The sequence below is a fragment of the Trematomus bernacchii genome, unplaced genomic scaffold, assembly GCF_902827165.1.
Source record: "Trematomus bernacchii unplaced genomic scaffold, fTreBer1.1, whole genome shotgun sequence".
Lineage (NCBI taxonomy): Eukaryota > Metazoa > Chordata > Actinopteri > Perciformes > Nototheniidae > Trematomus > Trematomus bernacchii.
In genome coordinates, this window is record NW_022987932.1 from 27,369 (window position 1) to 46,139 (window position 18,771).

The window sequence follows — 18,771 nt, forward strand, 5'->3', positions numbered from 1 at the left end:
TCTAACAGCTAAACAGCACTAGGGACTGTCACAGGTCGTTATTGTCTACAGCGTAAAAGGGAAGTAACAACATAAAAAACTAACAAGTCATGATTTTGAAATGTTCAGTAAAAGGTCAGAAGTTCAGCAGAAAACAGAGATGTTCAGATAAAAGTTCTGAGAAGTTCTTGAAATAGACGGAGGAGGTAGGATTTGTTAAATCTGAAGAACCTCTGGAGCTGTGAGAAGACACCTAAAGCTTTGTTTGAGTTCTCATAAAATACTGGGATGATGAAGAGAGTTTATTTTAATGTTTGTATTTGTATTTTATTTTAATATTTATTTAATTGATTGATTGATTTATTAATTAATTTATGTATTTGTTCTCACTGTTTTCCCCTGACCTGTGGTCCACACTCCAGCACAGTAGGGCGCGGTAATGTACCTTCAACGCCAGGTGTCCCCCGCCATTAAACATTGCCTCACTCGTTTTATTTTGAAAGACCTGCAGGAAGGAAGTTCGCCTGTGTTCGCGCGAACCTGACGAACAGACTTCGCTAACTCCCCTGTTTCCGTGAGAGCCGGCAGTTCCTCTCTGATCCCGGGTTCAGTTCGCTACCGGACGAACTGCCGTTAAAACTGAACCAAGACGAAAAGAGGAACCTCTGAAGTTCTGTCTGCGGACCGTGGAGGAGGCGGAGGTAACGGTGAGTTTACTAACAGGTCAGGGATTTTAAAACGTTCTGCAGGCTTCTGTAGAGCTGCCACAACAAAGCTCAGGGGCTTTAAAACGTTCTGCAGACTTCTGTAGAGCGACCACAACACAGCAGAGGATGCATCTTTCGTTTAGTAGGAGTAGTGCGAAAAAGTATTGACATGTGAGGAAAAGTAAAAACGACATTCTTACTTTTGACTTCAGAGTTCTGAAGAAAAGGTTTTATCTGAATTTCATTTTTTGTTTTTATTTAAAAAAAATATTTATTACTTTCATTTTTTTTCTGAAAATGCATTTCTGAATAGGATTTTGTCGGATTAGAGTTTTTCTTGAAAATCTCAGAATTCAAGTCAAAACATCCCGAGATGTGCGTTGGTGGCCTCCAGCCTCTTCCTTAGCAGAGGAGGCGTTTCATTGTTCTGTCTGAGAGGCCCCGTCTACACAGAGACGAAAACGAACCGAAGTCGATATCAAGAAAGTCTTCCGTCCACACGCAATCGGCTCAAGAAACGTGTCTGTCCGCACGAGACCACTCGACCCGCTGGAGACGCTGTAGTACATATGCCGGGCCTGTAAGTGGCGCTGTACTTCCGCCACAAAATACACCAAAAGCAGTGAATAAGACCTGGCCCCGAGCATGGTTGCCATGGTTGCCCTTCTGTTTATTCTCCGCGGTGGATTTAGCAACAGGTAGTTCATGTAGTTCTCCATGTCCACTTGTTGCCGATGGCTGTGGTAGAGGAGCTGTAGATTTTGCACTAACATCTGTATCATGGTCAGTAGCGTCTGGAGCACGAACGCAACCCTGTGATCCGCCACTGTTCTTGTTGTTGTTGTTGTTGGCAAAACGCATCAGCAATGACGCGGGTGACACAGGGTGAGCATGAGAGGCGGGGCTATGATCGTTTAGGGCGTACACATGGAGCCGCAAACGTTTCGTTACCAGACCTTCCCACTTTGGGATGCGTTACCGTTTCAGGGCTCCGTTACCACGGCTCCGTTACGGCCTCGTGTGGACGAACCGTCCATAGGATACAGAACTATAGCGGATAATGTTATGGCAATCTTTATTAAGGTCACATGGTAAGCTATATGATGTGTGTTACTGAGTTGGGTCACACAGAGTTAGAGAGACAATGGTCGTTCTGAATTATCAATAGATGTATTCATTTTAAGTGAGCTGACACCGAGGGTAGAGGAAGTTCAGAGAAGGCCTCAGGTTATAAAAACAGTTAACCGTTGTTAGTTAACTAATCCTAAAGATGTCATGAGATGATGACTTTTCAACATAAGTATAGCTTTCAGAGAGAAAAACATGTGACATTTGTGTGGTAGGCTGCATGATCAAATGTGTGTGCGTTAAACATGCTTAGGGAAAATGTGTGTGTGTTCATTGCAGTGGCTATATATGCTGTATGATTGTTGATACTGCGATTGGCTGCTGTGGCAGCAGGTGATGTACTCCCCATTATTGTTTGTTTGTTGCAACAACTAAATAATAATTGCTGATCAGCTATATCTGTGTTTGTGTTTTATTGATTCCTCTCTGTTTCATTCTTTCCTGTTGTGAGTGCTGAATTGCCACAACAATAACACCTGCTTCGTCTCCGTGTGGGCGGGGCCTAAAGTAAAAACTCTGATGAGGCCGGTCTCTAAATATAAATAAATAATATTATTATTAATAAATATTTGAAGCTCCCAGTTTCTCTCCTCTGTTCGGTCAGAGGTCTCCTCCTCACAGGAAGAGCAGTTTCTCTCCTCTGTTCGGTCAGAGGTCTCCTCCTCACAGGAAGAGCAGTTTCTCTCCTCTGTTCGGTCAGAGGTCTCCTCCTCACAGGAAGAGCAGTTTCTCTCCTCTGTTCGGTCAGAGGTCTCCTCCTCACAGGAAGAGCAGTTTCTCTCCTCTGTTCGGTCAGAGGTCTCCTCCTCACAGGAAGAGCAGTTTCTCTGTTTGGTCTGAGGTCTCCTCCTCACAGGAAGAGGCAGACCACCTCCATATATGGGTATGATGGGATTAGCTTTTTAAAATCTTTACATATTATTATTTGGTGTTGTTTTTTGTTGTTTTGTTTCTTTCCGTAAACCGTCAAGTGGGAAATAAGTATTTTTTGTGTTTCTCTTAGTATCCTAAGACACTGTTATGTTATGTTTGGCTGTGAAAAAAAGAAAAAAAAGAAAGAAAATGTATTATGAAGGGCAGACCATCTATTTCTATTTATTTTTATTTTTTTTAGAAAGGGGCAGGTCATATAAGATTTTTTTCTTCTCCCTGCTCCTTTTCGCTCAATGGTGTGTTGTAGAGACATGTTTTGTTGGCAATTATTGTACATTGAGTTTCGCGTACCATGAGCGGGACAAATAAAAACTAGAGAATGCAATTCCTGAGGAAATTGCTAGTGGGAATGCTTTATGCTGAAAAGCTGACGCTAAACTGCTATGCTGAAATGTAATGTGTAAGAAGAAAGTGAAGAATTTAGATTGAAATGATACATGAACACTGGGGGCTTGAATGTGTGATGAGAGAAGAAAAGAAAGTAAAAAAGCTTGGAAAAGCAGCAGAATATTTGAACTGCAAACTTTTTAACTAACTTGATGGCGAATGATCTGTCGCCATGCCAACGGCATTTGATGACATCCCATAATACGCTTAGATGCGTTGATGGCTGCATCGTTACCAAACCTGTGAAGTTTTGGGCCATTTGGAGCATTTTCACTGAAGATATGAGAAAACCGTGTTTCATGGCGGGCATTGTGTTGCCATGGCAACGGCATGTCCCGTAGATGTCTTCACGGCTGGACTGTTAGCACACATGTGAAGTTTGAGCACTTTTTGAACATTTTCATAGGAGTTATAGCGACATCGTCTTTTATGGCGAGGGATGCGTTTCCATGGAAACGGCATATGGTGAGATCTCAGATTTGGCGTAGAGCTGTTGAGGCATGGACCGGTGATATACAAGTGAAGATTGGGGGACGATCGGACCGTGTCCATTGGACTTACAGCGACATTGTGTTTCATGGCGAGTGGTCTGTCGCCATGGCAACGGCATTTGATGACACCCCATAATACGCTTAGATGCGTTGATGGCTGCATCGTTACCAAACCTGTGAAGTTTTGGGCCGTTTGGAGCATTTTCACTGAAGTTTTGAGAAAACCGTGTTTCATGGCGAGCATTGTGTTGCCATGGCAACGGCATTTGAAGAAACCCCATAATTGACGTAGAGCTGTTGAGGGCTGGACCGGTGATATACAAGCGAAGTTTGGGGGACGATCGGACCGTGTCCATTGGACTTACAGCGACATCGTGGTCTTTCGCCATGGCAACGGCATTTGATGACACCCCATAATACGCTTAGATGCGTTGATGGCTGCATCGTTACCAAACCTGTCAATGTGACATCATCGTGTTCCATGACACAGGTGTTTATATTTGAGCTAACGACGACAGCTGTGTGTCCCCAATAATGTATAAAATAGGTGGAACATGTTGAAGTCAGTATGAAGTCTCCATCAGACAGAAAAGAATAGGCTCAGACAGTCTGTTAAACTCCAGTGACCACGTCGTTAGCTCAAACACGAACACCTGTGTGTTATGACATCATCGTGTTCCATTACACAGGTGTTTATAGTTGAGCTAACGAGCTCTGTAGAGATGAAAGGTTTGCATTGTTCTGAATGAGAGATAAACCTCTTACATGTGAACGTTTTGTGGAAGAACGATAACAGATATCTGTGAAATTTCAAAACGTGAAGCATGTCAAGGAAGTTGAGTATCTGAAGTGTAATTTTTGTGTACTTTCGGGTTAATAATGTGGCCTTTTTGGCAGTTTAAGAAAGGTGTGCGGCTGCTGCTGTGAGGAAATATCTGCCTGAAATTACAATGGGCTTTAATGGAGACATGTTGAACGTTTTTGTCACTTCATGCCCTCAAGAGGCATTTTGTTTAATTATTTTGCTTAATTATTTGTCGTTTTTCAAGCTACGAGATGTTTTCCTACGTTTGTCATGAAAAATGATGTCTCAGGAATGTAGGGTTTGGGAATTATGGCAGTTTAAAAAAATAATAAGGCACATTTCAAGATTTCCTCCACTGTGACATCACGCACTCTAGTTAATGTTAAAATCTGAAGAAAACTTCTTTACCAAGGTCTGAACAATGTTTAATATCTCTAAAAGTAAGAATCAGATTTAAAAGTTGTGTTACACGAATAATGTCAGAAAGATGTGTAACATTATGAGGTTTCTGAGTGAAAGTATGAATGAACAGTTAGCAGTTGAAGTCGCATGAAGATTTGTTGAAGTCTGAAGAATTTCTCCATTGACTTCAATGGTTAAAAATGTGATGTATTATGGGATGTATCTCTGGAATTATGAAAGTTATGAATGATAAAAGTAATAGCCATCGATTCCCGACCGAGCTGAACATTTTGATGTTTGAAAGGAGTTTCTGCGATGTTGAATGTGGGAGGAGAAGACGGACAAAATAATTGGATGGAATAATAATAAGAATTTTGTCCGTAGCATAACATATAGTGGGAATGCTGTATCAGCATTCCCACTAAATTACCCGGCGGCAAACATTTTTTCCATGGAATGCTCTTAACATCCCGATAGCAATGAATATTGCTTTGACAAAAAATCCATAAAAAAAATGTCATCTTTGGAAGCCGTGGTACTGTAAAAAGCACGACCAATCATTTTAGCCGGGGCTAAAATGATTGGATGGCCTACCTGCCTGTCAGCCTTCCATCTGTGCACAAACTTATCTTGTGCCCTCATTGGTCATGTGCGCGTTCGGGTGTTGGAGGAGGGGCTCTATCACTCTGTCACCCTGTCACCCTGTCTCTCTGTCACCCTGTCACCCTGTCACCCTGTCACCCTGTCACTCTGTCACCCTGTCACCCTGTCTCTCTGTCACTCTGTCTCTCTGTCACCCTGTCACCCTGTCACCCTGTCTCTCTGTCACTCTGTCACCCTGTCACCCTGTCACCCTGTCACCCTGTCACCCTGTCACCCTGTCACCCTGTCACCCTGTCTCTCTGTCACCCTGTCACCCTCTCACCCTGTCACTCTCTCACCCTGTCTCTCTGTCTCTCTGTCACTCTGTCACTCTGTCACTCTGTCTCTCTGTCTCTCTGTCACTCTGTCACTCTGTCACTCTGTCTCTCTGTCTCTCTGTCACCCTGTCTCCCTGTCACCCTGTCACCCTGTCACTCTGTCACTCTGTCACTCTGTCTCCCTGTCACCCTGTCACCCTGTCACCCTGTCACTCTGTCACTCTGTCACTCTGTCTCTCTGTCACTCTGTCACTCTGTCACTCTATTGTGTCTTTATTTGTACCCTGTGTGAATCCTGTTTCTAACTCTTGCTGCTCTAAACGCCTGCATTGTGTCTCTCCCCCAGGACATGGAGGACATGGAGGACATGGAGACGTCGGCAGGTTTCAGTCAGCAGGTAACAGGAACTTTGATGGAGTGAGAGAGACCAGGTGTGGCTGAGATGAGGGAGGTATTGATCTCCCCTCACGTAGAGAGACCAGGTGTGGCTGAGATGAGGGAGGTATTGATCTCCCCTCACGTAGAGAGAGACCAGGTGTGGCTGAGATGAGGGAGGTATTGATCTCCCCTCACGTAGAGAGAGACCAGGTGTGGCTGAGATGAGGGAGGTATTGATCTCCCCTCACGTAGAGAGAGACCAGGTGTGGCTGAGATGAGGGAGGTATTGATCTCCCCTCACGTAGAGAGAGACCAGGTGTGGCTGAGATGAGGGAGGTATTGATCTCCCGAGGTGTTGCTGTTTCATGTTGCTGCTGCTTGCCTGCCCCCCCACCACCCCAGCTTCCACCTGTAGGCTCGGGTGTTAGTTATCTAATCATCACTCAATGTGCTATGTATATCTGTGGAGTGATGAGATGCCAAACTCAAACTATATGCTGCTTCTAATAAACATATTAAGAAACACGTGAGTTGTCTGACTGAACTAAAAGTATTTCAACCTTTTTATCCCAAATATCACAACTTCTTTTTCCTATTTCTACAATTATTTTTTGAAATATTACAACTTTTATTTTTGCAAATATTAAGAATAGAAAAAATAAATAAAATCTAGAAAAAATAAAAACTTAATTAATATAAAATATATATTTCCACCATGTTCTCAATAAATACATTTCCCAAATATCAGAAATTCGTTTTGGTTTCCTCCTAAAATTAAGATGTTTTAATTCAAATGTATACGACTTTAGTGTTTGCAAATATTCCGACCTTTTAAAGAAAATATTAAAAAGAGATCTAAATAACACAGCTTATTTTTACCAAATATTTAAATATTTCTTTATTGTATATAATGCCTCCCAAACGTTGGTCAGTATTTGTCGTTGTGTCCTCAGTGCAGCAGCTGTGACTCGCCCTCGGCCAGATGCTGGTGTGTGGACTGCAACGAGGCTCTGTGCGATGTGTGTGTGTCGGCACACCGTCGAGTCTCCGTCACCAGGACACACCACCTGCTCAACCACCCCCCCCCCCACAGGTAGGTCCCCACACACACACACACACACACACACACACACACACACACACACACACCCTTTAAACCTGTCGCCCCCCCTCCAGGAGGCGTGTCCCCCCCCCCCCATCAAGTTCTGCAGGCTGCACCCCTCCGAGCCGCTCCAGCTGTTCTGCTTCACCTGCAAGGTGCTCACCTGTAGAGACTGCCAGCTCACTGCACACATGAACCACAGGTACACACACACATATACCCACACACATGAACCACTGGTACACACACATACACACACACACACACACATGAACCACAGGTACACACACACACACACACACACACAAATCACAGGTACACACATACACACATACACACACACACATGAATCACAGGTACACACACACACACACATGATCCACAGGTACACATATACACACATACACACACACATGATCCACAGGTACACACACACACACATGAATCACAGGGATACACACACACACACATGAATCACAGGTACACACATACACACACACATGAATCACAGGTACACACATACACACACACACACACACACACATGAATCACAGGTACACACACACACACATGAATCACAGGTACACACACATACACACACACACATGAATCACAGGTACACACACATACACACACACACATGAATCACAGGTACACACACATACACATGAATCACAGGTACACACATACACACACACATGAATCACAGGTACACACACATACACACACACACATACACATGAATCACAGGTACACACATACACACACACACATGAATCACAGGTACACACACATACACACACACATGAATCACAGGGACACACATACACACACACACACATGAATCACAGATACACACACACACATGAATCACAGATACACACATACACATACACATACACACATACACATATACATATACATACACACACACACCTGAATCACAGGTACAGGTTGGAGGAAAATCTGGGTCTGGGCCAGTTAAACCTCCTCCACACTATCCCATCACATTATAGCAGGTTCAGAAGCTGGAGGCAGACAGAGTTCGATGCAATATAACTTTTATTACGTCAAAAGACATAAATCAAAGAGCGAGCAGACCCCAGTACAGCTAAACAAACGTTGTTCTTGCACCTTTATAGCAAAGCCTTCTTGTTCCTTATCGGTTGACCTTGGTGAAGGACGGCAAACCACCTCCCAGTTTCTTTGTCTGAAACTTTTTCTGCAGACGTGCATTTATCTACACTTCCGCACTCGTGTCCTGGTGGCTTCCCGTCACATTGACCGCTTCCTGACCTCCACCAAGTTTCACCATCAAGTGAGGGGAGTTTCACCACTGCTCTCTTTCCCAGTTCTAACCTCGCATCTCATTAGCTTCAGGCACTGTGAATAATAATCAACCTTAACCTAAAAGTGCCCTTTTTGTTCAACCTCACACACACACACACACACACACACACACACACACTCTCTCTCTCTCTCTCTGAGAGACCTGTATACAGACATGTGCACTAGCCTTAGCAGCAGAGTCCACTCCTCTCCTCCACATGAAGTCAGGGTTCGAGTTATAAACTGAGCTCTATGGGGGTCTTTAAAACTAACGCGCACGCACGCGCTAGTACATGTACATGTATTAACTCTCCATGTAGATGTATTAACTCTGCATGTAGATGTATTAACTCTGCATGTACATGTATTAACTCTGCATGTAGATCATAAACTCACCTGTGTGTTATATCATAAACTCACCTGCTCAGGTATCAGTTTGTGAGCGAGGCGCTGGAATCTCTGAAGAAGCAGCTGGAGGTCAGGGTTCAGCCAATCAGAGCATGGGGAGTGAGAGTGGGGCGGAGCCTGCAGGACATGGAGTCCAGGTAACATGTTGTCTCAATAATTAGAGAAATACTATAATATGATTAATGATGTTAAATATAACAACGTTTCTTATTTCAGACATCATGACTTCTATCAGACATCATGACTTCTATCAGACATCATGACTTCTATCAGACATCATGACTTCTATCAGACATCATGACTTCTATCAGACATCACAACTTCTATCAGACATCACGACTTCTATCAGACATCACGACTTCTATCAGACATCATGACTTCTATCATCATGACTTCTATTAGACATCATGACTTCTATCAGACATCATGACTTCTATCAGACATCATGACTTCTATCATCATGACTTCTATCAGACATCACGACTTCTATCATCATGACTTCTATCAGACATCATGACTTCTATCATCATGACTTCTATCAGACATCATGACTTCTATCAGACATGACTTCTATCATCATGACTTCTATCAGACATCATGACTTCTATCATCATGACTTCTATCAGACATCATGACTTCTATCATCATGACTTCTATCAGACATCATGACTTCTATCATCATGACTTCTATCAGACATCATGACTTCTATCAGACATCATGACTTCTATCATCATGACTTCTATCAGACATCATGACTTCTATCATCATGACTTCTATCAGACATCATGACTTCTATCAGACATCATGACTTCTATCATCATGACTTCTATCAGACATCATGACTTCTATCAGACATCATGACTTCTATCAGACATCATGACTTCTATCATCATGACTTCTATCAGACATCATGACTTCTATCATCATGACTTCTATCAGACATCATGACTTCTATCATCATGACTTCTATCAGACATCATGACTTCTATCATCATGAACTTCTATCAGACTCATGACTTCTATCAGACATCAATGACTTCTATCATCATGACTTCTATCAGACATCATGACTTCTATCAAATCATGACTTCTATCCATCATGACTTCTATCAGACATCATGACTTCTATCAGAATCATGACTTCTATCATATGACTTCTATCAGACATCATGACTTCTATCAGACATCATGACTTCTATCAGACTCATACTTCCTATCATCATGACTTCTATCAGACATCATGACTTCTATCAGACATCACGACTTCTATCATCATGACTTCTATCAGACATCATGACTTCTATCATCATGACTTCTATCAGACATCATGACTTCTATCATCATGACTCCTATCAGACATCACGACTTCTATCAGACATCACGACTTCTATCAGACATCACGACTTCTATCAGACATCACGACTTCTATCAGACATCACGACTTCTATCAGACATTATGACTTCTATCAGACATCATGACTTCTATCAGACATTATGACTTCTATCAGACATTATGACTTCTATCAGACATCACGACTTCTATCAGACATCACGACTTCTATCAGACATCACGACTTCTATCAGACATCACGACTTCTATCAGACATCACGACTTCTATCATCATGACTTCTATCATCATGACTTCTATCAGACATCATGACTTCTATCAGACATCATGACTTCTATCAGACATCACGACTTCTATCAGACATCACGACTTCTATCAGACATCACGACTTCTATCAGACATCACGACTTCTATCAGACATTATGACTTCTATCAGACATCACGACTTCTATCAGACATCACGACTTCTATCAGACATCACGACTTCTATCAGACATTATGACTTCGATCAGACATCATGACTTCTATCATCATGACTTCTATCAGACATTATGACTTCTATCATCACGACTTCTATCAGACATCACGACTTCTATCAGACATCATGACTTCTATCAGACATCACGACTTCTATCATCATGACTTCTATCAGACATCATGACTTCTATCATCCTGACTTCTATCATCATGACTTCTATCATCATGACTTCTATCATCATGACTTCTATCAGACATCATGACTTCTATCATCATGACTTCTATCAGACATCATGACTTCTATCAGACATCATGACTTCTATCAGACATCATGACTTCTATCATCATGACTTCTATCAGACATCATGACTTCTATCAGACATCATGACTTCTATCAGACATTATGACTTCTATCATCATGACTTCTATCAGACATCATGACTTCTACCAGACATCACGACTTCTATCATCATGACTTCTATCAGACATCGTGACTTCTATCAGACATCATGACTTCTATCATCATGACTTCTATCAGACATCATGACTTCTATCAGACATCGTGACATCTATCAGACATCGTGACTTCTATCAGACATCGTGACTTCTATCAGACATCGTGACTTCTATCAGACATCGTGACTTCTATCATCTTGACTTCTATCATCATGACTTCTATCATCTTGACTTCTATCATCATGACTTCTATCATCATGACTTCTATCAGACATCACGACTTCTATCATCATGACTTCTATCAGACATCATGACTTCTATCAGACATCACGACTTCTATCAGACATCATGACTTCTATCATCTTGACTTCTATCATCATGACTTCTATCAGACATCATGACTTCTATCAGACATCATGACTTCTATCAGACATCATGACTTCTATCATCATGACTTCTATCAGACATCATGACTTCTATCAGACATCATGACTTCTATCAGACATCATGACTTCTATCAGACATCATGACTTCTATCATCATGACTTCTATCAGACATCATGACTTCTATCAGACATCATGACTTCTATCAGACATTATGACTTCTATCAGACATCATGACTTCTATCAGACATTATGACTTCTATCTGACATCATGACTTCTATCAGACATCATGACTTCTATCAGACATTATGACTTCTATCATCATGACTTCTATCAGACATCATGACTTCTATCAGACATTATGACTTCTATCATCATGACTTCTATCAGACATCACGACTTCTATCAGACATCATGACTTCTATCAGACATCATGACTTCTATCATCATGACTTATATCATCATGACTTCTATCAGACATCACGACTTCTATCATCATGACTTCTATCAGACATCACGACTTCTATCATCATGACTTCTATCAGACATCATGACTTCTATCAGACATCACAACTTCTATCATCATGACTTCTATCAGACCTCACGACTGCTATCAGACATCACGACTTCTATCAGACATCACGACTTCTATCATCATGACTTCTATCAGACATCATGACTTCTATCATCATGACTTCTATCAGACATCATGACTTCTATCATCATGACTTCTATCAGACATCATGACTTCTATCAGACATCATGACTTCTATCAGACATTATGACTTCTATCATCACGACTTCTATCAGACATCATGACTTCTATCAGACATCATGACTTCTATCAGACATCATGACTTCTATCATCATGGCTTCTATCAGACATCATGACTTCTATCAGACATCATGACTTCTATCACATGACTTCTATCAGACATCATGACTTCTATCAGACATCATGACTTCTATTATCATGACTTCTATCAGACATCATGACTTCTATCAGACATCATGACTTCTATCAGACATTATGACTTCTATCTGACATCATGACTTCTATCAGACATCATGACTTCTATCAGACATTATGACTTCTATCATCATGACTTCTATCAGACATCATGACTTCTATCATCATGACTTCTATCAGACATCATGACTTCTATCATCATGACTTCTATCAGACATCATGACTTCTATCAGACATCACGACTTCTATCATCATGACTTCTATCAGACATCACGACTTCTATCAGACATCACGACTTCTATCAGACATCATGACTTCTATCAGACATCATGACTTCTATCATCATGACTTCTATCAGACATCATGACTTCTATCAGACATCATGACTTCTATCATCATGACTTCTATCAGACATCATGACTTCTATCATCATGACTTCTATCAGACATCATGACTTCTATCATCATGACTTCTATCATCATGACTTCTATCAGACATCATGACTTCTATCATCATGACTTCTATCAGACATCATGACTTCTATCAGACATCATGACTTCTATCATCATGACTTCTATCAGACATCACGACTTCTATCAGACATTATGACTTCTATCAGACATCATGACTTCTATCATCTTGACTTCTATCATCATGACTTCTATCATCTTGACTTCTATCATCATGACTTCTATCATCATGACTTCTATCAGACATCACGACTTCTATCATCATGACTTCTATCAGACATCATGACTTCTATCAGACATCACGACTTCTATCAGACATCATGACTTCTATCATCTTGACTTCTATCATCATGACTTCTATCAGACATCATGACTTCTATCAGACATCATGACTTCTATCAGACATCATGACTTCTATCATCATGACTTCTATCAGACATCATGACTTCTATCAGACATCATGACTTCTATCATCATGACTTCTATCAGACATCATGACTTCTATCAGACATCATGACTTCTATCAGACATTATGACTTCTATCATCACGACTTCTATCAGACATCATGACTTCTATCAGACATCATGACTTCTATCATCATGACTTCTATCAGACATCATGACTTCTATCAGACATCATGACTTCTATCAGACATTATGACTTCTATCAGACATCATGACTTCTATCAGACATTATGACTTCTATCTGACATCATGACTTCTATCAGACATCATGACTTCTATCAGACATTATGACTTCTATCATCATGACTTCTATCAGACATCATGACTTCTATCAGACATTATGACTTCTATCATCATGACTTCTATCAGACGTCACGACTTCTATCAGACATCATGACTTCTATCAGACATCATGACTTCTATCATCATGACTTATATCATCATGACTTCTATCAGACATCACGACTTCTATCATCATGACTTCTATCAGACATCACGACTTCTATCATCATGACTTCTATCAGACATCATGACTTCTATCAGACATCACAACTTCTATCATCATGACTTCTATCAGACCTCACGACTGCTATCAGACATCACGACTTCTATCAGACATCACGACTTCTATCATCATGACTTCTATCAGACATCATGACTTCTATCATCATGACTTCTATCAGACATCATGACTTCTATCATCATGACTTCTATCAGACATCATGACTTCTATCAGACATCATGACTTCTATCAGACATTATGACTTCTATCATCACGACTTCTATCAGACATCATGACTTCTATCAGACATCATGACTTCTATCAGACATCATGACTTCTATCATCATGGCTTCTATCAGACATCATGACTTCTATCAGACATCATGACTTCTATCATCATGACTTCTATCAGACATCATGACTTCTATCAGACATCATGACTTCTATCATCATGACTTCTATCAGACATCATGACTTCTATCAGACATCATGACTTCTATCAGACATTATGACTTCTATCTGACATCATGACTTCTATCAGACATCATGACTTCTATCAGACATTATGACTTCTATCATCATGACTTCTATCAGACATCATGACTTCTATCATCATGACTTCTATCAGACATCATGACTTCTATCATCATGACTTCTATCAGACATCATGACTTCTATCAGACATCACGACTTCTATCATCATGACTTCTATCAGACATCACGACTTCTATCAGACATCACGACTTCTATCAGACATCATGACTTCTATCAGACATCATGACTTCTATCATCATGACTTCTATCAGACATCATGACTTCTATCAGACATCATGACTTCTATCATCATGACTTCTATCAGACATCATGACTTCTATCAGACATCATGACTTCTATCATCATGACTTCTATCAGACATCATGACTTCTATCAGACATCATGACTTCTATCAGACATTATGACTTCTATCATCACGACTTCTATCAGACATCATGACTTCTATCAGACATCATGACTTCTATCAGACATCATGACTTCTATCATCATGACTTCTATCAGACATCATGACTTCTATCAGACATCATGACTTCTATCATCATGACTTCTATCAGACATCATGACTTCTATCAGACATCATGACTTCTATCATCATGACTTCTATCAGACATCATGACTTCTATCAGACATCATGACTTCTATCAGACATTATGACTTCTATCAGACATCATGACTTCTATCAGACATTATGACTTCTATCTGACATCATGACTTCTATCAGACATCATGACTTCTATCAGACATTATGACTTCTATCAGACATCATGACTTCTATCAGACATCATGACTTCTATCAGACATCATGACTTCTATCATCATGACTTCTATCATCATGACTTCTATCAGACATCATTACTTCTATCAGACATCATGACTTCTATCAGACATCATGACTTCTATCAGACATCATGACTTCTATCATCATGACTTCTATCATCATGACTTCTATCAGACATCATGACTTCTATCAGACATCATGACTTCTATCATCATGACTTCTATCAGACATCATGACTTCTATCATCATGACTTCTATCAGACATCATGACTTCTATCATCATGACTTCTATCAGACATCATGACTTCTATCAGACATCATCAAATCAAATCAAGTTTTATTTATATAGCACATTTATAAACGATTTTTGGTCGAGCCAAAGTGCTGTACATATAATAAAAATACCCTACAGTAAAGACACTTTACAGCAAATACAACAGCACAGTTTGTTCAGAATATCAGTATGAGAAAAACGACACCCTCTGTCCTTAGACCCTCACATCGTACAAGGAAACACTTCCGGAGAAAAACCCCACAGTTTAAAGGGGAACATGAGAGAAACCTCAGGGAGAGCAACAGAGGAGGGATCCCTCTCCCAGGACGGACAGACGTGCAATAGATGCCGTGTGTAAATCGAAGAGATAATACATTTTACAGCGTAGGTAGACCAAATGTTTGGAAATGCATGTGTCTATAATAAGAAGATGAATCCACGAGGATGTCGACAACAATCCTATGGGAGCCATCAGGGCTATCATGACTTCTATCAGACATTATGACTTCTATCAGAGATCATGACTTCTATCAGACATCATGACTTCTATCATCATGACTTCTATCAGACATTATGACATCTATCAGACATCATGACTTCTATCAGACATCATGACTTCTATCAGACATCACGACTTCTATCAGACATCACGACTTCTATAAGACATCACGACTTCTATCAGACATCACGACTTCTATCAGACATCACGACTTCTATCAGACATCACGACTTCCATCAGACATCACGACTTCCATCAGACATCACGACTTCCATCAGACATCACGACTTCTATCAGACATCACGACTTCTATCAGACATCACGACTTCTATCAGACATCACGACTTCTATCGGACATCACGACTTCTATCGGACATCACGACTTCTATCGGACATCATGACTTCTATCATCATGACTTCTATCAGACATCATGACTTCTATCATCATGACTTCTATCAGACATCACGACTTCTATCAGACATCACGACTTCTATCATCATGACTTCTATCAGACATCATGACTTCTATCAGACATCACGACTTCTATCATCATGACTTCTATCAGACATCATGACTTCTATCATCATGACTTCTATCAGACATCACGACTTCTATCAGACATCACGACTTCTATCAGACATCATGACTTCTATCATCAAGACTTCTATCAGACATCATGACTTCTATCAGACATCATGACTTCTATCAGACATCATGACATCTATCAGACGTCATGACTTCTATCAGACATCATGACTTCTATCAGACATCATGACTTCTATCAGACATCATGACATCTATCAGACATCATGACTTCTATCAGACATCATGACTTCTATCAGACATCATGACTTCTATCAGACATCATGACTTCTATCAGACATCATGACATCTATCAGACATCATGACTTCTATCAGACATCATGACTTCTATCAGACATCATGACATCTATCAGACATCATGACTTCTATCAGACATGACGACTTCTATCATCATGACTTCTATCAGACATCATGACTTCTATCAGACATCATGACTTCTATCAGACATCATGACTTCTATCAGACATCATGACATCTATCAGACATCATGACTTCTATCAGACATCATGACTTCTATCAGACATCATGACTTCTATCAGACATCATGACTTCTATCAGACATCATGACATCTATCAGACATCATGACTTATATCAGACATCATGACTTCTATCATCATGACTTCTATCAGACATCATGACTTCTATCAGACATCATGACTTCTATCAGACATCATGACTTCTATCATCATGACTTCTATCAGACATCATGACTTCTATCATCATGACTTCTATCAGACATCATGACTTCTATCAGACATCATGACTTCTATCAGACATCATGACTTCTATCATCATGACTTCTATCAGACATCATGACTTCTATCATCATGACTTCTATCAGACATGACTTCTATCAGACATCATGACTTCTATCAGACATCATGACTTCTATCAGACATCATGACTTCTATCATCATGACTTCTATCAGACATCATGACTTCTATCAGACATCATGACTTCTATCATCATGACTTCTATCAGACATCATGACTTCTATCAGACATCACGACTTCTATCATCACGACTTCTATCAGACATCATGACTTCTATCAGACATCATGACTTCTATCAGACATCATGACTTCTATCAGACATGACTTCTATCATCATGACTTCTATCAGACATCATGACTTCTATCATCATGACTTCTATCAGACATCATGACTTCTATCAGACATCATGACTTCTATCAGACATCATGACTTCTATCATCATGACTTCTATCAGACATCATGACTTCTATCATCATGACTTCTATCAGACATCATGACTTCTATCAGACATCATGACTTCTATCAGACATCATGACTTCTATCAGACATTATCACTTCTATCAGACATCATGACTTCTATCAGACATCATGACTTCTATCATCATGACTTCTATCAGACATCATGACTTCTATCAGACATCATGACTTCTATCATCATGACTTCTATCAGACATCATGACTTCTATCATCATGACTTCTATCAGACATCATGACTTCTATCAGACATCATGACTTCTATCAGACATCATGACTTCTATCATCATGACTTCTATCAGACATCATGACTTCTATCAGACATCATGACTTCTATCATCATGACTTCTATCAGACATCATGACTTCTATCATCATGACTTCTATCAGACATCATGACTTCTATCATCATGACTTCTATCATGACATCATGACTTCTATCAGACATCATGACTTCTATCATCATGACTTCTATCAGACATCATGACTTCTATCAGACATCATGACTTCTATCATCATGACTTCTATCAGACATCATGACTTCTATCAGACATCATGACTTCTATCATCATGACTTCTATCAGACATCACGACTTCTATCATCATGACTTCTATCAGACATCATGACTTCTATCAGACATCATGACTTCTATCAGACATCATGACTTCTATCAGACATCATGACTTCTATCAGACATCATGACTTCTATCATCATCATGAACTTCTATCATCACGAGACCTTCTATCATGACTTCTATCAGACATTA

The 18,771-nt window shown here is 40.2% G+C and overlaps 1 long non-coding RNA gene across 1 annotated transcript; it reads left to right on the plus strand.

The window, feature by feature from the left end:
• Positions 1-566: 566 nt before the first annotated feature.
• LOC117470663 lies at positions 567-7,177 on the plus strand. The gene is made up of 3 exons (XR_004554708.1): positions 567-686; positions 6,099-6,149; positions 7,084-7,177. It is a non-coding gene; the product is annotated as an uncharacterized LOC117470663 (long non-coding RNA).
• Positions 7,178-18,771: the final 11,594 nt, after the last annotated feature.